The 17,388-nt window shown below is 44.9% G+C and overlaps 1 protein-coding gene across 1 annotated transcript in view; it reads left to right on the top strand.

Moving 5' to 3' along the window:
• The first annotated feature begins 9,971 nt into the window (after positions 1 to 9,971).
• The window catches only part of DYM (dymeclin), a 267,961-nt gene continuing 260,544 nt past the window's right edge, over positions 9,972 to 17,388 (top strand). Inside the window, exon 1 of the mRNA XM_045850041.1 lies at positions 9,972 to 10,238. The gene's annotated coding sequence lies outside the window, so the exon portion shown is untranslated. The remainder of the gene's footprint in view (positions 10,239 to 17,388) is intronic.

Here is a 17,388-nt window from a genome sequence, read left to right as displayed (position 1 = left end):
GAGAGCTGGGTACCTGGTGTGACTTTCACAGGACAGTGAGCTCCTTGCAGACGGCCACCTCTCGCAGTGCCTCTGCAGATACGTTTGCTAAATGTTTTGGGACTAAATAGAAAAAAGTGCAGCACCGTTAGAAATCACCAAATGCCAAATCAACAAATTACTTGAATCTCTCCCCCTGACGTGTTAGTAGCCCATGATAGGGCAGTTTCAATGACCTTGTCAAACAGCTAAGCCACCCCTCTGACACCTGGCGACCCAGGGGAGGGCTGGGAGGTTCCGGTCACTGCTCTTCTGTGCCCTTTCCTCTGGATGTCCCCATCTCCATTCTCCACACCAGGGCAGGGACCTGCCACAGACCAGGTCGTAAGTCCCTTAGGCTCGTGCTGCTAACTTCTGGGAGGGTCACTTTGTCTAATGAGACCAGCAGTCTCATTAGTGCATAGTCACACCCTCCTACAAAACATGATTGTGTGTGTCTGGGAATGATTTTTACCTGTCTGACTCACTGGTACCAATAACTCTGGCCATGTCCTCTGAGGTCAGTTATATTTCTTCAGACCTTCCCTGGATTAGCTGTTTGTACCCAGTGTTGCGGATTGAATTATGTCCCCACCCCACCCCACCCCCACTCCCAAATTCATACGTTTAAGCTTGACCCCTGGTACCTCACAATGTGACCTTATTTGGAAACAGGATCATTGCAGGTGGAATTAGTTTAGATGGGGTTATTAGGGTGGGCCTTAATCCGGTATGACCGGTATCCTTATATAAAAAAAAGGAAATTTGGACACAGACTCACATAGAGAGAACACCATGAGACGATGAAGGCAGAGACCAGGTGCCCCTTCTGCAGCCAAGGAAAGCCAAAGACGGCCTGCAAAACAGCAGAAGCCCGGGGCAGGCATGGGGCAGCGTCTCCCTCACGGCCCGCAGAAAGACCCACCTCTGCCCACATCCTGATTTCAGACTTGTGGCTTCCAGAACTTTGAGACGGCACCTTTCCATTGTTCAAACCGCCCAGGTTGTGGTATTTGTGTTACAGCGGCCCCAGCAATGTAACACAGCCTGGTGCTTGCCCGCGTTAGTCGGAACCTCGGGTGAACGTGCGCGCGCAGGTGGAGGTGCCGACAGACAGACCTCCGCGAGGTGGGCCTTTCCCAGCGAGTGGCTGGCAGCCCCGTGCCCGGCTCGGATGCCAGCTTTGTGACGGTGGAGAGTCCATTTAACTTGCGAGTGTAAAATGTGGACCATGAATAAGTGCTTCTTCTGGGGGGTCAGAGTGACTATTAAGTGAGTTAATATCCCTGAAAGTTTCCCAACAGTGCCTGGCCTAGGCAGGTGTTTTCAAAACACCACTAATACCCGTTTGTGACTCATCCTAATTTGTCCCCAGAGGAAGGACGCCGTGACAACGGCACCAAGTGCCCTCCCCTGGGTCCCTCCCGCAGTGATGCAAGGGTGGGGGGGGTGGCCCTGGCTCCTCTCGGGAGGAAGAGTCCGGGAACTGTCACCACAGTCCTGGCTGTCCAAGTGGCCTTCTCCCCAGGCTTTAGCTTCAGGGCTCAGGAAAGGGGAGGACAAATGGGGGCTCTGAGGACACAAATGTGTAGCTGGGCTCTGCTGCAGGCCAGGGGGATTGGAGGATGAACTGGTGGCCACTGACAGTTAATTCTGCCAAACAGGCAACCCCCCCGAACTGCCAATCACTGCCTTCTGAGCACGCAACGCGCCCTGCGGCAGTGTCTTCCTCGGCTGGTGACAGCGGGCCTGGCAGGGGATTCGCTCTCACGGCAGCAGGTGAGGCCTCAGATGATGCCGGCTCAGGAGCCTGCTCAGCCCCGTCCCCTGCACAGCTTCCAGGCTGTGTGGTCCTCATCCGAACCGACTCAGGTCCCTGGGCCCAGCTCCTCATCTCTAAAATAAAGGAACGCGGCAGTTGCCAGTGCTCCTTCCCAGGTGTAATTTTATTCGACTACCTGTTCAGCCAGTCTCTGCTTCAGCGCATGTAGGAGCTGTGATCTCATTTTTATTCCGGGTAGACAATCTCATTACTACTAAGCTTGCTTTAGCTTAAGCTATTGGAAAGTGCTTCCCGAGTCATTCCACACCTTTCTAGGCCAACCCTTCCCCATAGGGCCGTTTGGAGATGTAAACAGAATAACAGAGCGCAGCTCGTGGCAAACAACCCATAATGTGAATTGTTGATTTTTGGTGCCGATAATGTTGCCGCAGGTTCTTTTATGGAGCTGAAATCTGCACCCGGTAACCCTCAGCCTTTGGTCTTCGTTTGGTTCCCCAGACAACATAAAAGAAGTCTAGTCATGCATGCCCCCAAGAACCTTTCATTTACCTTAAGTTAATGAAGTTAGCACCCAGGTCTGTCAGCCATTCCCCATGGGACAGGATCTCCAGACCTCTCGCCATCCTGCTCGCCCTTCCCACGTCAATCTAGTTCTGGTTCATCATATCCTGCTTCCGAGGAGGGCCCTTGACCCAGACAGCATAATGTCTGAGCAATGCCCCCCGGATTGTGCCGGCGGGCTAACATTTATTGAAAAAGGCATGCTTCGTGCATTGCTGAATTCTCAGAGCACCCGTGAGATCAGAATGAGGTGTTACTGTCTCCATTTCACGGACAGCAAAATGTGGCTCAGAGAAGTGAAGTAGCTGTCACGGAATGCATGTCTGTGCCCCCCCAAATATTGATACATAAGCCTGACCCCCGATAAGGTGGTATTAGGAGGTAGGGCTTTCTGGAGGCATCAGGGTTAGATGAGGCCGTGACGTCTGCGGCCCCCTGTGGGATCAATGTCTCTGTGAGAAGAGAGACCCGAGCTTCCTTTCTCTGCCACGTGAAGGTATGACGAAAAGATGCCATCCGCACACCAGGGCAAGGGTCAGAACCGGGCACCAGGTATGCCAGGTATGCCTTGATCTTGGACTTCTCGCCACCAGAACTATGACATAAATGTCTGTTGTTTAAGCCACCCAGACTGTGGAATCCCATTAGAGCAGATAACTGAGAATTAAGAGAGGAGCTTTCCCAAAATCATTCAGCTCATAGTTGCGGAACCAGAATTCAAACACAGATCTGACTCCCAAAGCCCGTCTTTCTCAGGGAAGTAGGAAAGCTGAGCGCGGATGTTGCAACAGCTAGAAACAGTAACCTGGGGCGTGGGGGATAGTCCAGGGGCTTTTTGCAGAATGCCCTTCCTGCAGGCAAAAGGTCCTTAGGTTCTAAAAAGAGACTCAGCCCCACTCCAGGTGAAAACTACTCACACATGAAGTCCGAATTCAACTTACAACACAGAAGAGCCGCACTCCACACCTTGAAAACCGGTAACTGTCAAACATACAGCTTGGCAGGTTTTGAAGGATACCTATCTACCCGTTTAGCTCCACTTCACGCCCCACTGTTCTTTTTCCTCTGTGATCAGTGTTGCAATTTTCTGTACTACCTGTGTTTGCAAGTCACTTTAAATACGTTTAGGAAGGAGAGTACAAGCAAACCATCAAATGAACACTTAGCCCCTGCTCTTTCCCTTTTATTGCGTCAACTCTGAATTCAACCTCCTGGAATACAATGAAGTCCTTTCAGTAGCCTGCCCTACTTGCCGAGTTTACAGTCATTGAATGTCTTCGAGGATCCTTTTAATTTGAAACACATGCTACTTTTTAAAATATTTTAGTTTCCAATCTACAGCATTTCATCTTTAGTTGTATTTATTTTTTAATGTATTTATTCTTTCATACAAAATTCACAAGGTACAGGAGTACACACAGATAAAGATTTCTTCCTCCCACCCTGGTTCCTCGGCACCCAGCTGCCCTACTAGGAGGCAGTCAAGGTCACCGTTTGTTCTTTATATTTTCAGAGACATTTACAGCACGCACAAGCCAATGCAGACATATTTATGTATTTTACTTTGTTTTTTTATGACAAAAGTAATATACAATATGCACTGTTTGCTTTTTTCAATTAAAAGTATATCTTTAAAAATATATTTCTTGAAGATCAGTGGATATTAGGTTGTTTTCTGTTGTTCAATATTTCAAAAATACTATAGTTACTGTTATTACAGAGCCTCAATGTATATGAAGCAAAAATTGCCAGAATCTAAGGGAGAAATAGATAGTTCTACAATAATAGTTTGAGACTTGAATACCTCACTTTCAGTAATGAATAGAACAGCCAGACAGAAGAAAAGTAAGGAAATAGAGGGCTTGACATTTCCATAAACGAATTAAACCTGACACACGCACACACACACGCATGCAGAACTCGACCCCACGACAACAGAATACTTATTCTTCTCAAGCGCACCTGGGATATTCCTCAGGACAGACCATATATGGAGCCATGAATTGAGTTGCAACAGAATTGAAACATTGATTCTGTTGATATCATATTCACATCATATCTATATTCAAAAGATATCATACAAAGTATCTTCTCTGACCACAGTAGGAGGCGGTTAGAAATCAATAATGGAAGGAAAACTAGAAAATGTACAAATCTGTGGAGATTAAACAGTAAACTTTAACAACCAGTGGGCCAGAGAAGAAATCACAAGGGAAAGGAGAAAATATCCTGAGACAAATGAAACTAAAATGTGACACACCACAGCCTATGGGACACTGAAAACGGAGGAATTTATAGTCATAAATGCTGACATTACCGAAAGAAAGGAAGATCTTAAATCAACAACTTAACTTTACACTTTAAGAAACTAGAAAAAGAATAATAACCTGAACCCAAAGCTAGCAGAGGAAGGAAATAGTAAAAATTATAATAGAGATAAACAAAATAGAGAATTACAAAAATAGAGAAAAATCCATGAAACCAAAAGGTGGCTTTTTGGCCCTGGCCTGGTTAGAGCATCGTCGCCAATACACCAAGGCTGCAGGTTTGATCTCCTGTCAGGGCGCAGACAAGAAGCAACTAGTGAATGCATAAGTAAATAGAACAACAAATTGATGTTTCTCCCTCCTCTCTCTTTCTCCCAAATCAATTTTTTAAAAAGTCAACTCCAAATGGATCAAAGACCTTTAGAGCTACAACTATAAAACTCTGAGAAGAGGATATAGGGGGAAAGTTTTACGACATGGAATTTGGCAATGATCTTGGACGTGACATCAAAGCACGGGCAATAAAAGAAAAAATAGACAAATTGGACTTCATAAAAATTAAAAACTTTTGTGTATCAAAAACCACTATTAACTGAGTAAAAAGGCAATCCACAGAATGGGAGAAAATACTTTTAAATCATGTATCTGTTAGAAAATTAATACCCAGAATACATTGTGAACTGCTTACATTCAACAACAAGAAAACAAACAACCTGATAAAAATGAGGAGAGGACTCTGGCCACAATGCTTGGCCTTTCACCTGAGATTCCCTGAATTCCAGAGACACCAGGAGATGCATTTGGGCCCTGGAGTCTTCCAGTTCCACTCTAACCTACAGTCTCTCCATCATCACCTCTTTTACCACATAAATTCAGTTTCATATTCAGATCACAGTAAAGCAACCATTAAAAAATCTGTTCTCAAGCCCTGGCCGGCATAGCTCAGTGGATTGAGCGCGGGCTGCGAACCAAAGTGTTGCAGGTTCGATTTCCAGTCAGGGTACATGCCTGGGTTGCAGGCCATGACCCCCAGCAACTGCACATTGATGTTTTTCTCTCTCTCTCTTTCTCCCTTCCCTCTCTAAAAATAAATAAATAAAATCTTTAAAAAGAAATCTGTTCTCCTTGAAATTTGCTCTTATATGCTGTTTATACTAGAAGGCCAATTCTTGAACATCTGAGTGATTTGTTGTATAAACTTTAATAACTTAAAAAAACCCCAAACTGTTCCATGCTATATTTTCTTATGTGTAACATGGAGACTAGTACTTTACTGGCAAGGTTGTGAGGATCAGGTCGAATTACATATTTATGGATATTGCTGTTAATATATCCACGTACACATGTTTTGTTACTAAGATGTTGATGAACATTCTGGTCCCGCTGGCCCCAGGTGGTTAATGGCCGCTGTTTATTTTTCAGAAAGCTGTTCCCTCAGGACTGTATATCAGGCTGGGCTGGCTGTTTTTGTCCTTCATGGCAAGTTAACGCAATATTTTTAAAGTATATTTTATTGATGATTCTGTTACATGTGTCCCACTTTTTTCCTCCCCTTTATTCCCCTCCCCCCTGCACCCACCCTCCAGCATCCCCCCCCACCGGCTGCCTGGCCCTTAGTTCATGTCCATGGGTCATACATATAAGTTCTTGACTTCTCCATTTCCTATACTATTTTTAACCTCCCCCTGTCTATTTTGTACCTACCAATTATGCTTCTTATTCCCTGTACCTTTTCCCCCCATTCTCCCCCCATCCCCTCCCCACTGATAACGCTCCATGTGATCTCCATTTCTGTGATTCTGTTCCTGTTCTAGTTGTTTGCTTAGTTTGTTTTTGTTGGTTCTTTTTTCAGGTTCAGTTGTTGCCAATTTTAATTGTATTGTACAATGCCTGTTTTCTCCGCTAGGCCCAGGTCTGAAGTGCAGTGCACTCAGAATTGCTAAGTAAATATTGAACAAAGGAACGAAGGAGCCAAATGGACATCCTCAATCAGAAGCATTGTACTTTTTTGTAATCCTTACTTGAGGACATTTTCTCATTGCTTTTGGAGAGAGAGAAAGGGAGAAAGAGAAACTTCGATCGGTTGCCTCCCATATGTACCCAGAGCAGGGATCAAATCCACAACCTAGACATATGCCCCCACTGGGAATCGAACCCTTCAGCTTTAAGACGTTTCTCCATCCAAGAGTCTCACCAGTCCGGGCCTCGATCAGAAACATTTTAAATATCTCTCTGAAAAGTCACTGAGTAGTGAGGAGGATGAAGAAAGGTCACAGAGGACTGCAACTTGAAACACTATAATATTTCCAATGATGCACTTGACATTTCATTGCTTGATTGGCTTTCTGGTGTAAATGTATTTCTGGGCGTACTTGATTTTCACATGTTTAACCAAAATGAGCTGGGAGGGTTATAAATCTGCTGCTGTAAAAAGTAAAAACTATATGCCTTCCAAAGTGAACTAAACTTTTTGGGTGCATTTTCCGTTTACAGTTGTTTTCTAAGTAGCATGATTAACTTGTGCAGTCCTAGATGGCAAAAGTGTTGAGAAGACAGCCATTTGCAAGTTTTCCTTTTAAATAAGCTTTTTATTTTTGAATGTATTAATTTCCTATTGCCACTACACAAATTACCCCAAATTTAGTGGCTCAAAACAGCACAAATGCCCTGGCTGTGTAGCTCAGTTGGTTAGAGCATCGTCCTGACACACCAAGGTTGTGGGTTTGTTCCCTCGTCAGGGCACGTGTAAGAATCAACCAATCCAATGCATCAATACGTGGAACAAAACAAATGTTTCTCTCTCTTTCCTCTTTCCTCTAGCTCTCTAAAGACCAATAAATAAAAAATTAAAACCACACAAATGTATTATTTTATAGGCGAGAAGTCTGACACGGTCTCATTGAGTTAAAATTTGGGTGCTCACAAGAGTACGTTCCCTCCTGCAGGCTGTAGGGGACAATTTGTTGCCTTCGCCTTTCCAGATTTCCGCAGCCACCACCCACATTCCCAGTCTCTTGTCATCGTTATGGCCGGTAACGCCTGGTCCTCCCTCACACTGCCTCACTTGATCTTCCAGAGCCGTTTTCAGGACACTTCTTCAGCCTGTCTAACTTTTTACTTTTGTGATTATATTGGATCCACCCTGACAATACAGGATAATCTCCCTATTTTTAGGTTGTCTGATTAGTGACCTTAATGCTACCTGCAACCTTAGTTCCCCTTTGCCATGTAACCTAACATATTCTTAGGGCTGGAGGAGTGGGATGTGGACATCTTGGGGGGACCTTTATTCTGACAACGACATGGAATAATTTTGAATTTCCAAAAGAGTTGCAAGGTACAGAGAGATCCTATATATCCTTCACCCAGTTTCCCTTAATGTTAATATTTTATATAACCATATCACATGTGTCAAAACTGGGAAATTAATATGGGTACAATAGCTTTAACTAAACTCCAAACTTCATTGGGATTTCATTAGTTTTCCCACTACTGTCTTTTTTGGTTCCAGAATCCAATTCAGGATAACTCGTTGCACTTAGTGGGAGGGTTTTCATGGCCTTCCTGTTAGTGTTTCTGCCTAACTAGACACTGAAGTAGTCAAGTCAGTCAAAGTTATCACGATACTTGTGCAGGCTGTACTGAAAGTTGGTGACTAAAGATAATACTTTGCACATTAGATGTACGATTGATAGTTTTCAAAGGACTGTTACTCCCATGCATGCTTTATATGTAGTGAAAATCATTCCTAATCTTATTCTTTGATGTATGACCTTTGCCTATGAACACTGGTGAGGATTTTTTAAAAAATTATTTATTTATTTTTTAATTTGAAGACATCCCAAAAACACAAAAGGGAGGGAGATGTTGAATTGCACTAACAGGATTGCCCCAAAGTAGAGTAAGTGGCTTCTTGGTCTATAAAGCCAGTTCTGAAGAGATATTTACAATTGTTGCTAGGTCATTTGCGGGTAGACTGTGCAATTTTGGCACAGGCAAACATATCAAGTACTTTGAGTTTGGTTTGATGCCTGATTCCCCTTTAGCTATAATTTTAAAATAAAATTCTACATGTAATTCATATTCACTGCGGTAAAATTAGAGACCGCATAGGTAAAAACTAATTTTAATCATGCATGATCTCATTCCCCAAAGTTAACAATTGTTAATATTCTTTTAGCCTTTCCCCCACTGGCACATGTATGTAGGTATTGTAAATATACTCATTTACAAAAATTGGATAATACTATAGACATGTTTCTGCTCAATATATCATGAGCGTGTATCCACAGCGTTCTTCACAATGGATACACAGCAGGGGCTCACCTCTTTTTAGCTAGGCTCCTAGTTATCTTGCATTTTAATATATTTTCCTGTAATCCCTCTGCAAACTCAGGCAACTGAATTGGCATCTATGCTGAAAAAGTGTATGCGATCTATATTGTACTTTTCAGAGTACACTGGAACATATTGACCGTGTAAGGGAAATAACAGTGATACTTAGAGCATTACTTGGAGAAGTAAACAAGTGCATAGTACGCAGCACATAGAAAACAGTAAATGATTTAATTATTATTACCGTTATTGTCAATAGTCCTGTGTGGGGAGCATTATCAGCATCTTGTACATATTTTAGGTAGGGAAATTAGCTGGGAGGAGTGTTATAAAACTCAAGGACATCAACCTGGTAACTTCAGCTCATTTAATTTCAAATTCCATACTTCGGGCGCTGCAGGGTATGGATTCTCCTTCTTGTGGGACTTGTCCTTTTAAACATATTTATTTGTTAAAGAGAGGGGAAGGGAGAGAAACAAAGCCCAGTTGCCTCTTGTACATGCCTCAACCTGACCTGCAACCCAGGCAAGTGCCATGACCAGGAATCAAACCAGCGAACCGGCCGATGCTCAACCAAGTCACGCCGGCCAGGGCGGGGCATGTCCCTTTTGACAATATTGCAGTCGTAGACCTGTTAACTGTCTCCATCAAAAATTATTTCCTAGAAGTTAGCCCTCAATATAACAGTTTGAAAAGAAGATAAAAAATTTAAAAATATAAAATGATAAATTATTTTCCTATTTCCCAATTCATTTAGAGTCCTACAAGGAATTGTTTGACTTTGGGATGATTACTCGGTTGGCGCGTACAGCAGGGTTAATAAAGTTAAACCACGAGAATAAGTGGAGTATTGTTAAGTAAGGACTCCAGCAGCAGGGAGGAGAGGGCTCATCAGCTTCTGGATTTTGCCACGTGGCTTCGAGGTTGCCCTGGAGGCGATGGGAGGGTGGAGAAACGCCTGAAGGACTACATTTCCCAGAAGTCCGCCTGCCACGCGCCACGTGACGGCCGGGTGGCTCGCGCCGGGCCGTTCGGTTCCCAGCTGCGTTCTCCGCCGCTTACTCTTCCTTCCCAGCTTCCCGGCCTCCGCACCGACGCGGCCGGGGCGGGAGCAGAGTCGGGCTGAGTTGGAGCCGGAGCCGGAGCCGGAGCCGCAGCCGCAGAGACACGGAAACATGGAGGCCTGAGCCGGGGGCGATCGTGGCTTCTCCGGTTCCTCCTCTGCTACCTGCTCGTCCGAGAGCTGGAAGCGGTCTCCCCGCCGGCTGAGACAGGTGGGCTGGGAGATCCGCCGGGCCCCCAGCTCCTTGTCAGAGCGGATTCGGGGCCGCCCTCTCTTCCCCTCCCCCGGTCAGCGTCGGGAGCCGAGGGGCCGCGCTGCCACGGAGGCGGGGAAGGGTTCCTTCCTGCCCATCGGGGACTGGGCCACCCTGGAGAGGCTGAGCCTGAGCCGCGAGAGCTGCCCCACTCCCGCCCTCCCCGCAGGACACAGTGGCACTTGGAGCCGAGGGGCGGGGGGGGCGTGCTAGTCAAGAGAGCCGGGGGGATCTCCGTCGGAGTCCCGAGCTGGGCTGGGAGGTGGCGGCGGGCGGGGGGGGGGTGGTGGTAGGGGGCGGGAGATACAGGAGAGCAAGTTGATCCTTCGGGAGGTAGGGTGCTGTTGGTCTGACAAATGGGCGTGTGATGGGTAGGGCGGGCAGTAGTATTTGTTTTTTCTTCTTTTGGCAAGTACATTTTTATTGACATGTAACTGACATTCCATAAATTTCACTTTTGAAAGGATAATTGAAGTATAACTCAGTGGTATTTTAGCACATTCACAGGGTTGTGCAACTAACTCCACAACATTTTTATCACCCTCCCCCCCAAAAAAAAGAAACCCGTAGCCAATGGGCAGTCACTCCTCTCTCTCTCTCCTTCCCGCCCTCTGACACCCAGCAGTTTCGTTTTAACCGAAGGGGGAGAGGAGAGCACGAAGTTAGCTCGTGTGTGTGGCTGGGGGCAGCAGTGGGGAGTGAAGGTAGTGGGGCGATAAAGCTGACAGGATGGAAGTGCTGGAAATGGGTAGATAGGCCGAGGGGGGCGGGGCAGTTGGAGTGGGATCCTTGAAAGGGGAGAAGGGAGGTTGGAAGCAGAGGTGTGTGGAACAAGGTCCTGTGCCGAAAAGACGAAGACACGAGGGGTGGAGGCCTGGAGAGCAGTGTGACCTTACAGAGCAACTGGACACTGGGGCTCAGGAGAAGGACTGGAGGTGGAAGGGGAGAGATTCTATAGGAATAGTGAAATGGTGGCTGCCCAGTATGAAGTTTGTGACTATAGCTTTCTCGAGGGATTATTCTGCTTTGTAGTTTTTTATTTTATGTAATCCTCTTGTCAACTCAGATAGACTGGGCAAGTATAAATATTTCCATTCTGCAGATGAAGAACCCGTCTTTTAGGGGTTAGGTGACTTGCTGAAACTCATAAGGTTAGTAAGTAAATAGGGAAGAATGAGGTGGGGATTAAAGAGTGATTGAGGAAACTCTCAGCTGCAGGTGGATTAAGCAGCAGAGAATTGAGGTGGGGCAGTGTTACAGGAAGGAGATTCAACTATTAAATATATGAAGAAGTCTATATTGTTATGATGGGTTAAAGACTTCGTTCTTGTACCATTTAAATACGGGAAAGTGCAAACGGTGGAATAATATGTACCCCTATGTACCTGTTCCTCAGCTTCAGCAATTAGGACTCAGGCTAATTCAGTTTTTCCTCTACCTCTGTCCATTCATATCTTTACTCCCAAGTATGTTTAAACAGGTCATTAGGCATACCATTTCATTTGTAAATATTTGAGTATACTGTGTATCTGTAGAAGACTGAGTGACTCTCTTTTTATTGAATAATAGACCCACAGTACCATTATCACACCTGGAAATAGTAAGCTCTTATTATCATCAATATCTAGGACTCATTTTTAATTTTTAAAATTGCTTTGAATGGGAGAAAGAGAGAAACATTGATTTGTTGTTGCACATATTTATGCATTCACTGGTTGATTCTTTTTTTCTTTTGGATTTTATTTATTAATTTTTAGAGAGAGGGGAAGGGTGGGAACAAGAGAGGGAGAGAAATATCAATGTGTGGTTGCCTCTCACACACCCCTAACTGGGGACATGGTCCACAACCCAGGCATGTGCCCTGTCTGGGAATTGAACTGGTGACACTCTGGTTTGCAGGCCAGCACTCAATCCACTGAGCCACACCAGCCATTGGTTGATTCTTATATATGCCTGACCCGGGATCAAACCTGCAACCAACTGAGCTGCCTGTCTGGGAATAGGACTTACTTTTTAAAATGTGATATCCAATTGATACAAGGGGAATAAGCATTGCCAAGACTTGGTTGTTTGCTCCCCTGAAAAGTATGATTGTTTTCCTGATTTTCCCAGTGGATCATACTATCCTGTTTTCTTGGTTAGTATGGTTCACCCTTCTACAGAAAGTTGGAAGAATTGCCATTTTGTCTTTTTATGGATGGAGTTTTGTGAGGGCAGAGAAGATAGAAGTGAAATATACTGCGACATGTACAAATAACTATTATGTTTCATACTGCTCTAACTACTTGGGCAATTTGACTGTATTTTTCTCTAGATAATTATACATATTGTTACAAGTTTTTTAATATGTATGTGTTAGTTTTCTATGACTGCTGTAACAATTACCACAAGTTTAGTGGTTTGAAACAACAGACTACTTTAAAGTCCTGTGTTTCAGAAGTCTGAGATGGGTCTCGTTGGGTTCAAGTCAGTGTGTCAGCCAGGCCATGCTCCTTTCTGGAGGTTTCTAGGGAGCATCTGTTTCCTTGCCTCTTCCAGTTTCTAGAAGCTGCCACATTCCTTGGCTTGTGCCCTCTTTTCTCCATCCTCAAAGCCGCCAACCTTGCATTTTGCTGACCATTCTTCTGAAGTCGGTTTCTGACCACAGCTGGGAAAGTTTCCCCACTTTTAAGGACCCTCAGGGATTACGTCAGGCCCACCTGGATAATTCAGGATAATTTCCCCCATTTCAAGGTTCTTAATTACAACTGCAAAGTCCCTTCCACCATTTAAGATGACAGAATCACAGGTTCCATGGATGAGAATGTGCGTGTCTTTGGGGGCTATCATTCTGCCTGCCGCAATGTGTTCTGGCATATTTTTGCCAAGTCTTAAGAAAACAGGTGGTTTCTTTTGCTGCTATAAATGCAATGTGTGGCCTTTCACTTTGTAGGTACTGGGGGTGGTCAGTGCTGGAGAGGACGGTTCAACTTCCTTTTCGGTGACGATAAACAGACATGTGAAAACCTGGGACACGGCATATATAGGCTTTGGTAAAATGAGACCTTTAAAAGTGATAAAGTACAAAAGCAGTGTTTAACAGCATGTCAAGTCTTTCTGTATTTTATTTTGGTCTCTTTTTAATATTCATGTTTTTATACTTGCAGTCAGAGTGTGTATAATCTTAGCCGACACTTGAAGTCCTAGACCCTGGGCAGTGGTGGTTCCCGTGCTCTGAGGGGAGGGCGGGGCATTCTGTCCCCCTGCGGGATGCGGGATGCGGTGCCCTCCACTCTGCAGGACAATGCTTCCAGTGGGGGAACACTTGCAGGAAGAGGAGCTCCCTTGAGGCTTGGGCTTGAAGCCCCTTCCAGAATTTTCCTTCTGGGTCTCAGATGGGCGTGGTTGAACCGGGTGGGCCTGAAAGCACAGGGGCGAGATGGCTGTTACTGCTCTGCCCATCCCGGGCCTGGGAGAGGGCCCTGAGCTGTGGAGGTGGAAGGGATTTCAGGAAGTCCTGCAGTTGGATGTCCTGCTTCTGGAGGGGGTTCCGCCTTCCAGCTTATCTCTGGAGGCCCTGACTGTCTCGGGGCGGTGTGTTTTAGCCCCGCTTATCAGTAAGTGTATGATGGGAATTGTTAAACTTAAAGGCAGGACCAGATATTTATTTTCTTTAGTAAGGTTCTCAGCTGAGCTTAATGCTCTGAACTTCTGCTTATAAGCTGCTTGTAAACAGTTTGTAAGTTATCCTCATGTTACTTACTTTTAAATAAAATAACCTAAACGGGTAGAGAGGAGAACAACTTTACAAATAGGTTGTATTTACTAAAAGGTTTTTTTTCCCACGTCCCTTTTAGGAAGTTTGGCTAGTACTTTTTGATGTCTTTAATTTTTATCACAGTTTTTAGAAATGCAGGCCCCAGGTGGGTGGAGAGGTGTATGGATAAAATGGGCGAAGGTGGTCACAAGGCACCAACTTCCGTTTATAATTCAGTCCCCTGGGATGTGATGTACGCATGGTGGTTGCAGTTAATGACACTGTACTGCACATTTGAAAGTTGCTAAGAGACTAGATCTTAAAAGTTTCCATCACAAGCAAAAAACGTGCCTGTGTGGTGACGGATGTTAACTAGACTCACTGGTGATCATTTCACAGTGTCTGCATATGATGAGTCATTATGCTGCACACTTGAAACTGTCAATAATATGTTACATGTCAATCTTATTTCAATTCAAAAATGCAGACACCAAAGATGGCTGTAACTCTCTAATGTGAACATTGGGAAGATGTTTAAAAATCTTTTGTGTGGCATATGACTGATAAATTTCTTTTTTTAGATTGAGACATTCACTGAATCTTGACAATTTGTCCTCCAAAATGTCTCTTGCAACCTTTGACCTTTCTCTTAGAATACTTTCAAATCCTCCTGTGTCAGTTATACTTAGGTTTGCCTGTGAGTAACAGAGACCTGAAAAATAATAGCAGAATCATGTTTGTTTCTCACGTGAAAGAAGACCTGAAATAGACAGTTCAGGGCTGGTCTGGTGGCTCCACTGTCGTGGAGGACACAGCCCCCTTCCAGTTCCTTCCTCTGTCATCCCCAGGGGTGTGGCCCTTGATTTCTGGGTCCAGGATGGCTGCCGGCTAATATACAAGCCGCAGGGTGGAGGAAGGGACAGAGAAGTGGCTGTATGCTCTTAAGGAAGTTGATGTAATTCAGTATTAGAGAGGACTTGGTCACATGACCTTACTGGCTGCAGGAGAGGGTAGGTAATGTATCTTTGAGCTGGACAGGAATGTGCTTAGCCAAAAATAGGGTTGTTACTATCAGGGAGGGAGGACTGGAGACTGAGGTATGCAGTTGGCATTTCTAATACCTTACTTCGTAATTAGTTTCTCTGTGGGCTGCAGACTAACCTACACACGTCCCACATTTCTAGGTTTGAATCCTGGTTGTGTTACTGATGTGCTTTGGTGTGTTACTCAGCCTTCTTGAGCTTTAGTCTTCTCACCTGTAAAATAGCACTAATATTTAACTTTATGCATGCTAGTTACAAGTAAAAAACTGTTTCTTATGTATCTGGCAATATATACGCTCTAAATACTAGTTGTTTTTCCTTCTCTTCCCTCAGGTTTCTGGGTGTGGGTATCTGAATAGGTGATGTGAAGAAGAGAAATTAGAGATGGATAGGGGTGGGTATAAAGTTCAGTACTGAGCGTGCTGACACCCGGAGGATAATGTATGGCGGGCAGTCAGATAAAAGTGGTGTGTCACCCATAAGGCAGTTCTGGACTGGACGTGGGTGTTTGGAAATCCTCACTGTGTAGGGGAAGAGCTTGCTGATCTGGGAGACTTAGGGGTGTGCCATCTTACAGTTTCCGTGGAAGGAGTAGAAGGCATGCCCTTTAGTTCATGTTCCCGTAAAGCACGGAACAGCCACTTGCTTTCTGGCCCTGTTTGCTCCTACGTTGGTTCCCTCCTGCCCCAGCCACGGTGAACTTCTTTCAAGTCCTTGCATGGGCCCTGCCTGTTTCTGTCTTAACCCTGGGCTTTCACACATGCTATTCTCTCTGCTTTGAACGTGTTCTGAACCCCGCGCCCAACCGAGCCAGTCCTTCCCCTTCAGGTCTTAGTTTGTGGCATGACTTTTGGGACGCTTTCACTGAGCCTTGAATGGCTGCCATGTTGTTATTTCATGTTGACCTGTCTGTTTCTCTTCCTTGACTGTAAGTAAATTCCATTCCGCACAGTTTCCGCCTTGGCACTTAGCATTGCACTGGCCGCACAGTGGGCACTCGGGAGATATCGACAGACTCCTTTTCTTATGTAACCGTAATATAATGTATCTTCAGTATTGCTAGTTTGTTTGGCAACCCTGCGCTGTTCTTTGGTATTTGCACATTGAATTGTTAATGTGAATCAGTGATTGTGAAATAGTAAAGCACATTCTCCCCAATTTATTTGCAAGGTAATTCTTCTACTTAAAGTAATACTTATATATTGAGATAATATTAGAAGGCATATTATTAAAAAAACCAGCAGTATCCATCCTTCTTAGTTTGGTCCTCAGAGGCAGCTGCTTTTACCTGAGTTTGTAATCCTCTAAATGGTTACTTTGTGATTTATCAGTTTTAGAGAACACCACTGACTCATTATGGTGAATGAGGTGCTCTTCCTCCACCCCCTCCTCCTTTTCCACACTTCCCAGTACAAACATATAAGGGTTCCTGGTTAATTTCGTGTTCAGTGGTTACCTGATTATACGACATAAGTACCAAATACTGCTCACTGCTGAGCTGCGTGGTTTACCTTGTTTTCCTGCCCCCCACCTCATTTGCTTATTTTTCCATGAGTGTACTACTAAGTTTTACCAAATACTTAGAAAGACCCGTGGGGGTTGGGCCCCAGGAAGCTGATGCAGGGTGCTGCTCTGGCCCCCGCGGTTGCTGTGGGCAGTGAATCATTTTTGTCTCTGCTGGGAGGCTTCATGTCTTTGTCAGCCTGCACGTCAGGTCAGTCTCAGACCCTTCACAGTTCCTGGCTCGACAGTGGAACATCCCTCTGTTTGTTTGTGCTTCCTTTTTGGAACCCCTGTTGCTATTAATACCTTCTTTTTAAAAAACATTTTATTTATTTTTAGAGAGAGGGGAAGAGAGAGAGGGAGAGAAATATCAATGTGCAAGAGACACATCAGTGGGTTGCCTCTTGAATGCCCCCAACCGGGGACCTGGCCTGCAACCCAGGCGTGTGCCCTGGTCGGGAATTGAACCTGCGACCTTCCGGTTCACAGGCTGGCACTCAGTCCACTGAGCCACACCAGCCGGGGCTTAAGACCTTCTAAATGGGTCTTTTAATTTTCCATCTCCTGGTTTCCATCTATTTGTGTTTATTATTTTTTATGGGAGTTTCCTTGCCATCCTTTCTATTGACTTTTTATCTTATTTTTAGTGTCAAGGGTCATTTCTTGTTCTTTCATTATGTTCCTTTTTGTGATATCTTTTTGGGTCACGGACCAGGGGCACAGTGACTGAGAGCATGGTTTTTGTACCCATCCCGACCGCCCGGGCCAGGACCTGGCAGGTCGCTTTCTAGCTCTGTCATCTTGGGCAAGTCACGTGACCTTTGTT

This window comes from Phyllostomus hastatus, unplaced genomic scaffold (genome assembly GCF_019186645.2).
Source record: "Phyllostomus hastatus isolate PE091 unplaced genomic scaffold, TTU_PhHast_1.1 phas_contig_80, whole genome shotgun sequence".
NCBI classification, from domain to species: domain Eukaryota; kingdom Metazoa; phylum Chordata; class Mammalia; order Chiroptera; family Phyllostomidae; genus Phyllostomus; species Phyllostomus hastatus.
The sequence above is the reverse complement of the archived record's forward strand: the minus strand, read 5'-3'. Positions and strand labels throughout refer to the sequence as shown.